Genomic DNA, 10,362 nt, shown 5'->3' on the forward strand with positions numbered 1-10,362 from the left:
AAAACAATATATTGATTTAAATTTTCTAAGACACTTTTTGTGTAGAAAAGGTATATGCGAGGAGGCGTGAATGATGATGCATAATGCTGTGATTCACACCTGAGAAGACAAAGGCCTGGATAATGAGCTGCATAATGAGCCTTTCAGTCAGGTGTGTGACTGAGAGGGAATTGCTACAAGAAAGAATGTGAGGAAAAAATAAATTGATATTTTTTGTTTGTAGTTTATTTAGAATATATATAACTATCACATACAATAACTTGAGATTCACTTGCGAGTGCAGTTAAACAGTTTATTAGACAAGACACAAGTTTAAAACACAAGAGTCAAGACGTCATGGGTGCAATATCCAAAATATCTAAAACAGCGGCAGGAAACTTGAACAACATTTTGAAGAGACTCATGGGAGTGTGTACATCACATGGTCTCAGCTGTGGTCCAGGTTCCTGTGTGGGAAGGAATCTCAGAGTCTGTGGAACATGTCAACGTCAGTCTCTGTTTTCCATGACCGATAAAAAAATAAAAAAGCAAGCATGCTGTTTACACAGATTACATTATTAACATTATTGTGATGTTCACTGATACTAGCACTAATTTATCGAAGCAAAAAACACAATTACCACATAGCAAACATATTTTACCATACAGTAAATAAATCAAATGAAAGTAACATCTTTAAAATAGTGAATGCACACTTAACTCTAAGATTCTGAATGGAGTTGAAAACTGAACGAGCGTCCCCTTCCTGTGCGAGATGCAGGTGAAGGCAAGAGTGGTGTATTCACAGTCCTAAAATAATTTTATAAACAATCGTTAGCATTTTTTCCCCACAGTACCTTAGTGCATACTTCATGAGAAAACAGAATGCCAATAACAAAGAAACTAAATTTTAACACTATCAACCACAGATAATGTTACCATATAGTCTAGGCATAATAAAAGTACTTACTATATTAGTAATTACTATATTAATACTATATTACTTTTATATCGTTGCTGTCTATTTTATAGAACATAAAAAAAGCATCCTGGCATCGTGAGACATAAGATGCAGTGAATGAATCTTCATAATGTTTCACTTAATTATACATTTAGTCAGGAATCATGGTTTGGAAAAAGTCTAACTAGTAAAATATGTACAAGTTATATCACAGTAACACAATATCAACTAATGCAAGTAGGCTAATAAAAAAAGACTTACTTGTGTAAATTATATCCTCCACTGGATATCAAGCCGCCGCGTTCTTCTGAGGAAAATCCAAAGCTTATTCCTGTCAGCGCCTCTTCATCTGAGGTAAATTCTGTCTTATTCCTCTCAGCGCGTCTTCATCTGAGGTAACTTCTGTCTTATTCCTCTCAGCGCATCTTCATCTAAGGCAAATTCTGTCTTATTCCTCTCAGCGCGTCTTCTTCCAGATACAAAGTAGCCGAGATGAACTTGAGGAAAAGTCTCACTGCTTTGTTTACTGTGATGTGGCCGTTTACATGCCACACGTCTCATTTGGACTATTGTAATATCAAAAGCGGCTCGTGGGCGTGATCTAATTAGAGATAATGAAGGCAGTTGGTTTCATACTGATTACTTTCTCACATAATATTTGTTTTCAACATGACTAGCTTCGTTAAAAATTAGACATGTCAAGCTTTCTATAGATATATTTCTCATGCCTCTGTGTCGAGTATTCGCTGAGTTTCAGTTCATTTTAGTAACGCATTTCAAACAGATATGCGCGGAGAATAAGACGACTGAAAGCACACCCTGTTTATTTTCTTTATTTTACAAAAGCACAATGTTTTGTTGATATTGTGAGTGTACTCAAATAAAAGTAGGCCCTTTACAGATTTAAATGATGTATTATTGAATATTGTTATTCTTATATGTACGATCAAATATGATGGAGCATTTTAAGTTCTTTTCGCTGTTATCACTAACATCTGCAAGTGGTGGCGCCGGTGCCACCGTCGACCCCAGGAGGCTAGGCTAAAAGAAGCGATCTTTAAGGAGTTCTGTAGTTCTCTCTACTCCTAAAAGTCCAGAGTTATCATGCAAGGAGCTCAGTACATGGGACCAGTACCTCTCAGGTAAGAAAAGCTGTATCTTTTCATTCCCACAGGGACTCTTGGTGACACGGTGCAGAAGTTGGTTCTGGATCATCAACTTGGGATATTGACACTGTTGCAGAGCAACGGTAGCATCGGAACTCTTAGCAACGGAAGTATTTTCCCAGACTCCACATCTCGCTTCACTTCACCAATTACAGGATCCTCCTCTTGAGATTTCCTTGACTCAGTATTAGTCAACTGTTCCATATGGCTAATACCAAAGACTGTGGGACAAGAGAAAGTCTCCAGAATGCTCTGAGGTGAAACACCAAACTGATCCACCAGTCTGAAGGATGATTCCTCACTTTCTGTAGTCACAGCTAACCGACAGATGGCCTTTACCCCAGATTAGTTATCGCTTTCCACCCAGAGTCAGTGCTTGTTTCACATGGGTAACGGGACAGCATCAATGTTGTGACTTTCTGCCTTGTACTTCAAACTGAAGTTGTAGGTAGATAAGGCGGCTAACCAGTGATGAGCTGTCACGCTCATTTCTACAACCGCTCATTTGAGCGTCAAGAACTCCAATTGATGAACAGGGTAACGACACTCAACTTGCTGCTTGCATAAGCCATCCTGAACCACTTTCACATCCAGCCATTGAGTGACGACAGTCTGCTATGTATCTCATCACCACGGTAAGCAAGGAGGGGACCAGAGCATATTACAGTGTCTGACATTGTACTTGCAAGTTCACACACCCCTTTAATGTTATTTTTAGTGATCTCCGACTTGCGAAGTCGAACATCATTATTCGACGTAAATAACAATATTTCAGAATTTACGTTTAGCATTAGCCAGCACTTTTAAATTTGACGAGATGTCAGGTGCTCTACCAGCAAACATGCAACATCAGGGAGACGTACAGATCACGTCTGTATAACGTCCGTCAGTTCAGACCAGAGCATGTGAGCGAAGCGGAGCGGTGTGACGCTCCGCTACGTTTTCCGCTCTATGGAGGTGCGCTCCACTCAGTCGCTCTAACCGCCCAAGCAAGCGCTCCGTTAATATTCCACTCACGCTCATCGTAAACCAATTCCCGCTCAGATCCTGCTCCGTTCTGTAAAGAACAAATTTGCGTGCATTATATTAGATTATAAATTACTGCTGCCTATATCTAGCCTACATTCTGTAGGACTACCTATTGGTTCGGGTCAGTTTGTTTTTTTAAATAATATTTTAATAGGCCTAAGTGGTGTAGGCTAATATCTTCTGTACTCTGTAGTTCTGTATTTAGGCCTATATACAGCTGTGTGTTAGCTTAGGTCTACAGTTTAACTGAGATGATTGCTCTTAAGGAAATATTACCACTCCGCTCACATGCTCTGGTTCAGACCCACTTTTGTATGTCTGTTGGAAGTGCAATACAGGTGCAATATTAGAACATCTGACTAGGACTCCTTTTGGATGTCTTTGGACTTGCAAAAGAGGTTCAATATCTGAACATCTGACTAGAACCCCTTATGGACATCTGTGGACGTGCAAAACTGGTTCAATATCTGAACGTCTGACTAGGACTCCTTTTGGAGGTGCAAAACTGGTTCAATATCTGAACGTCTGACTAGGACCACTTTTGCATGTCTGTAGACATGCAAAACTGTTTCAGAATCTGAACGCCTGACTAAGACCCCTTTTGGATGTGCAAAACTGGTTCAATATCTGAACTTCTGAATAGGGACCCTCTTGAATGTAGACATGCAGTTCGATATTTGAACGTCTGGCTAAGAGTTTTCTTGGAAGTCTGAAAGACTAGATATGCAAAATTGGTTCAGGAAACGAGGACAGTAAACCCTAGGAAGACTACCGATCCTGACGGAGTGCCAGGCAAAGTGCTCCAGATCTACGCTGATCAGCTCAATGGGATCTTCACTAGGATTTTTAACACCTCCCTGCCACCATTATTCCAGTTGATTTATACTGTATAATTATAATATGATTTGTATTACCATTAATCCATTACACATAAGCAATTTTAGTTTAACCATTATTATAAAGCATTTATTTTAAATTAATATTAATATACTGTATACAGATCATATGTAATATACATAAGTGCTAGAATCAATAGATAACACTTAAATAAATAAAAAATGCTATATATATATATATATATATATATATACAGTATATATATATATATACTTGTGACTGCACTAATAGTACAAGATAATTTCTTTTATTTGTCCTCTTTCATGGACAAGTACTTCAGTGTAAATGCATTTATATTCCTCATATTCTTTGATCTCTTAACCTTTAAGAAAAGAGTTTTGAATCTCGCTGGCTCTGTGTTGCAAGGCATGTGATTGGATGTTTGCCACTGATGTCACACATTCATTCAGTACCACCTTAAACGTTTGGGTGTGTAAGTATACTAATTCTGTAATTTGTTGACTTGAGTTAATACATAAAATGTACACAATTACCGAAAATTACATACTTATTTGAGTATGTAGGCCTACTTTAAGTGAACGAGACTCATTTGTACTGGGTCATCCTTTGGTGTTAGCAATAGTAATATTATATGCAGGCCTAATATTGGGTGTTAGTTAACTGAAACTCTCCTACATTGTGAGTATTAGAAAAATTCAAGTAATTTATTTGTGTGGGGAATTGTAATTTGTATTTCTTATTCAATTTCATAAATAAAATTCAAATTTTTTCTGGAGAGAAAAAAAAACGAATTTCCTTAATTTGGCATTTTGAGCAGAGTTAGTTGTGTTATTAAATACCAAGTTTGACAGTTTCATTCCCATCGGTTTACACCAGTTAGAGAATATTGTTTTTTAAGTTGGGGTAAAAGGGAGTACTTATAATTAGTCAAGAGACACATAATAAAAAGAACCCATGTTCTTTTTAATGTTCACTATTTATGTCACTTGGACGTCAATAGTGAACACGAAAAAAGATGGAGAAAAAAGACATGGACTATGGTGGCTGGTGTCTCTTTTTTCATGTTCCGTACAATAGAATCGCCAATAACTAGGGCACTTTCATCAGGTTTCTCAGTGGGTGCGTCACTGAGTGGGGAGAACCTGTTTAATGTTTTGATCAGAACGGAAGAGTGTTTTATTCCGCAACTATGAAGCCTCACAGTCGCCCAGTCACCCTTTTGCGGGGGCTCTGCAACCGGAACCGAACAATGTATGGGACTCGCTAAGCTAGTCGCATCCAAAGCTGTATTTAAGGCCCTCACATTCTTACTATCCTCAATTAAAGTTTAGATGCGTGTCTCTAGTTCTGAAACATTCTCTGTCAGCCTAACTATTTCCCTGCATTTATCACATATGAATCCCTCGCGACTAAAAGAGAAAGCTACACTATATATATTGCAAGCAGTGCAAGTGACAATAACAGGAGAAGAAGCCATTACTCACCATGATTGTTGAATGATTCCGACAACAGAGAGTCCACAGAGTGTGATTGGTTATAATGTACAACGCTGTAAAAACATGTAAAAAGAAATATGATGTATCACGAGCAGATCTAAATTTAATGCTGCCATCGACAGTTTTAATTTCATTTTCACTTTATTTGTGACAGCTGTATTAGATTTTGTTAAATTGTGCAGGGGCATTTGAGTGATATAATGTAATTTACTCAACGGGCTATTCAGTCTACTAATACTGAACTGAATAATAGGCTAGTAGGTTAAAAAAAATCACATTTTATACTAAAATAAATGTCCTGAAGTAGCAATTAGTTTATTTACTTTATTAAACTATGCAAACATTAAATTAATTTTACTGGATTCAGTGCATCATGAAATTGTGGGATTTGGAAGGGTTGAAAATGTTCTTATCCAGCAAGTGTCTATAAGAAGTCCTGGCTGGTGTATAGGGTTGCCACCTTCAGCGAGGCAAAATAAGGGACAACCATTCAACCCAACCCCCCCAAGGACACAAATAATCAGTGTGGAACTCAAAGCTCAACAATAAACCATCAGAAAGCATGCTAAAGTATGTAAACTTGCAAAAGAACACATTTATATTGTTATTTTTAATTTATGTATAATTATTATTTATTATTAGTCTTTTTGACAGTTCTGCAGCTGTTACCTGGATGGAATGAATTTCCATTTCCCCTTCAGGAACTCGAGCTGCGTCGAAACGCTACGGGAACGCCTCCAGCGTGGCTCGCTCTCGAGGCTCAGAAGCCCGTGCTGCGATTTCTTCCCCCTCTGAGTGAGAGTTCGCTGCTGCGGCTATTTTCTCAGTGTATTACATCATTACAACGCGTGTTACATCCCTAGGATGTATGTATTTAAAAGAGTAATTGTTGTAGGTGTTTTTCCACCCTTTTGGGTGTGGTTATGTGTCCCCTGTGCGCATGCTCTCTCTCCTCCGATCTCTCTCACTCTCTGCTTGCTGGGCAGTTCCAAATTACCCACAGGTGGTGCTCATCAGAGAGTGTGCTGTATGTGTGTTCTTCCCTGCCCACGCTACATTTCGGGTGGGGATACACAGTTTGTGTGTTGTCTGCTTGGGAGCAAAACACGCAGAGTCAGGGAAGGGATCCGGTGGAAGGAATGTAGACGGGCGAGTCCCTATCTTCTTCCTCACCTACCAGATCCAGCTCCCGCTCTCGGGGTTCTGAAGCCCGCGCTGCGGTTCTTTCCCCCCAGTGAGAGGGCTCGACGCTCCGCCTGTCTTCCTCCGAGGAGGTTGATGAGGGCGTCAATGAGCTCGCCAGTTGCACAAGCATCAGTTACACAAGCATATTATGCCTAATATTATAATAAGCAGCATTAAAGGGGACTCGGACTGGACGCTATGGTGCAGACTTGGCCGAGGCTTCATCTGTACGCTTTTCCCCCGATCGCTCTGCTCCCGGGGGTTCTGGAGAGGGTACGCCGGGATGGGGTCCGTCTGTTGCTAGTAGCCCCGTTCTGGCCGGCCCGAGTATGGTTCTCAGACTTGGTGTCCCTCCTCGACGGCTCTCGAGTGAACCCTGTTTGGGGAGGCTCATTTCAACCCCTGCTCCAAACTTGTGTTGGGTGTTTTTTTTTTAAGACGTCTGTTGATTGAAGGGGTAACTTAAATAGTTATCTGTTAAGTGAATACGTCTGAAAGTGAGTTGTATCCCCGTTGACTAGCTGATTGCGTTGTAACCATATAGTGTATGTAAATTTACTTTAATCTTACTTTTCTTGTTAAGGTATTAAAAGGTAATGTAACTCCTTTTGGTTTATTTGGTTTGTGCTTAGGTTGGAAGCTGTAGGGAGAAGGTGCCATTTTATTTTGTACTCCTGTTTATCCCTGTTTTTGGTTAGTGAGGGAGTTGAGGAAAGCTTATGTTGATGATTTCTTTTCATTTACTCGCATAGGTTATTTAGTACTCCTCCTGTTAGTCAGCTGCTATTTTGGTTGTTGTTTTGGCCAGGCTCTCTCCTGAAGACATTTACTACTTCCACAATTCTGGCTTTCCTAAATAAAGTAAGTTTGCCAAACTAGGTGGTTTGTGTTTGCATTTTTTTGGAGCAGAGGACTGGAGTGATTCCTCCACGTTTTTTTTCTTCCGTATAAGTTTTAGTTAACCTGTTACTCCCACTCCCAACCCTAGACTGGGGATGGGATCGTAAGAAGTGGGGGCTCGTCCGCTCGTCTCTTAATTGGTTGTTGGTAAGTACTCTTTTCTCTCAGATTGTTTGACTGTTTTCGACTGTAGGTGGGGAGGAAAGTATTGCAGGCATACGGATAATGGAGTTTGACTTTACTGAATTTACTCTTTGTCCTACAATTGAAGCCTTTAATCGTTGTAAGAAAAAAGATCTTATTTTGGTTGCAGAGTTCTTCCGTATTGACGTTCGAAAAGATGTTACAAAGGAAGTGCTTAAGGAGGACCTGTTTGGGAAATTGGTAGATGCGGGTATTTTACCAGAAGAGTCTGAGGGTGGCGTTGAAGTTCAGTCTGAAGTGGCAGTGGAAACTGCAGCTGAAAATGTGAATCTCAGCTCTGTTGTGCCTCATGATCCGAGGATTGCCTTAAAGTTGAAGGAAATTGATCTTTTGATTAAAAAACAGGAGTGTGAGGCAGAAATGATTAGGCTTCGTGTAGTAGAGACACAGGCTGACCGAGATATCCAATTACGTAAATTGGATCTCAAATCGAGGCGGTTGGCTCAAAGGCCAGTTCCATCACCCCGTGCTAGGCCCCCATCAGTCTCATCACCTTTAACATCTGCTGGTAGTAGAGACACGCAGGATTTTTCTCATTCGCCCTCCAGTGATAGTTTTGATGTTAGTAGGTATATTAGACTCGTGCCCCCATTCAGAGAGAAAGAAGTCGACTCCTACTTTGTTGCATTTGAGCGTGTCGCTGGTAAGTTAAGGTGGCCAAAAGATATGTGGGCTCTGTTACTCCAGTGTAGCCTTACAGGGAAAGCACAGGAAGTTTGCTCTGCCCTTCCAATAGAAAGCTCTCTTGACTATGACATTGTTAAATCTGCAGTTTTGCGAGCGTATGAACTTGTCCCTGAGGCCTATAGACAGAGATTCCACACTCATTCAAAAACAGTCAACCAAACTTATGTCGAATTTGTAAGAGAGAAGAGGGTTCTTTTTGAAAAGTGGTGCCTAGCTAGCAAGGTTACTTCCTGGAGGACTTGCAGGAACTAATCTTGTTAGAGGATTTCAAAAATTGTGTTCCTACAAAGATTGTCGTACACTTAAATGAACAAAAAGTGACGTCGTTGGCTAGTGCTGCAGTTTTGGCAGATGAGTTTGTACTGACACACAGGAATGTCTTCTCCATGCACACCTCTGCCAAACCTCCATTGATGCATGTGGAAAGCTTGGGTGCCCCGCCTGTTGTGCACCCGTCTAAAAGTGAGACGCTATCTAAATTTGGTCGTAAGGTTTTGAACAGTGATGAAAGGCGCGTTTGTTTTTTCTGCCTTGATCCAAACCATTTGATTGCAGACTGTAAGGCTTGGAAACAGAAGAGAGTGGCTTCCAAGCCCAAAAATGTAGCACTGGTACATACCTTGTGTAAGGCGAGCTCTCTTAGTGAAGAGAGTTATCAGCCTTTCTTATTTGAAGGCACAGTTTCTCTATCTCCCGATTCTATCGTTAAAACAATAACAATCTTGCGTGACACGGGTGCAGCCCAGTCCTTCATAGCGGCAGACGTCTTGCCTTTTTCGGCTGACTCGTTTACCGGTAACGACATTTTAATTCGTGGAATTAATATGCACTGTGCGAATGTGCCACTTCACAAGGTGTATCTGAAGTCTGACATTGTGAGCGGCCCGGTCAGCTTAGCTGTGCGCCCACAGTTACCTGTTGAGGGGGTTTATCTGATTCTGGGGAATGACCTAGCGGGTGGCACAGTCTTCCCTAGGCCAGTTGTATCGTATAAACCTAGTACTACAAACAAACCTGATTTGTTTGTAGTACAATATACAAACAAACAGGCAGTGAATTTTCCCTCTGCATTTCCCGCTTGTGCCGTTACCCGTGCCCAGTCAAAGAAATTTGAGGAGCTGGTGGATCTCTCAAATTCCTTTCTGGTTAAGGATCCTAACTCTATGGAGTGTGTCCTGTCTATAATTTCTGACCCTGACCTTGCTGTAGCCTCTGAGAAGTTAAACTCTGAAACGCCACTGAAGGCAGATCGAGAACACTTAGCTACAGCACAAAAAACAGACCCTTCCCTAGCCAAGTGTATATTGGCTACAGGTATATAGAAACTTTCGCCCTGGCGATCCCGTGTTGGTTCTACTTCCAAACCCCGGTTCTATTTCACATGCAACATTCTCTGGGCCATACCTGGTTGAAAGGAAGTTAAATGAGACCAACTTTCTTATTGCTACTACTGACAGGAAATTTAAGAGCCGAGTGTGTCATGTAAATAGGCTTAAAAGCTATGTAGACAGACCTCACTCTGAAGTGACTGCAGAGCAGAGTGAGTGTTCTCCGCTGCCTGCCTCTATTGCCACTGTGGGTGTAGTGGCAAATTACTCCTTAGAGGAGGATGGCTTGATGAACAGTGATGTTCCAGTTTCCACTACTCGTCTGAAGAATTCTGCTGTTCTGCAAAATCTTTCACATTTCCTTTCTCATCTGACTGATGAACAGTCTAAGGACGTAATTGAATTACTGTATGCCTTTCCTACACTGTTTAGGGACGTGCCAGGTAGAACTACTGTGTGTGTTCACGACATTGATGTTGGTGATGCTGCCCCCATAAAACAACATCCTTAACCCTCTGGGGTCCGAGGGTGTTTTGGGGCCTGGAAAAGTTTTGACATGCCCTGACATT

Source organism: Sinocyclocheilus anshuiensis, unplaced genomic scaffold (genome assembly GCF_001515605.1).
Source record: "Sinocyclocheilus anshuiensis isolate Anshui unplaced genomic scaffold, SAMN03320099.WGS_v1.1 scaffold24, whole genome shotgun sequence".
Lineage (NCBI taxonomy): Eukaryota > Metazoa > Chordata > Actinopteri > Cypriniformes > Cyprinidae > Sinocyclocheilus > Sinocyclocheilus anshuiensis.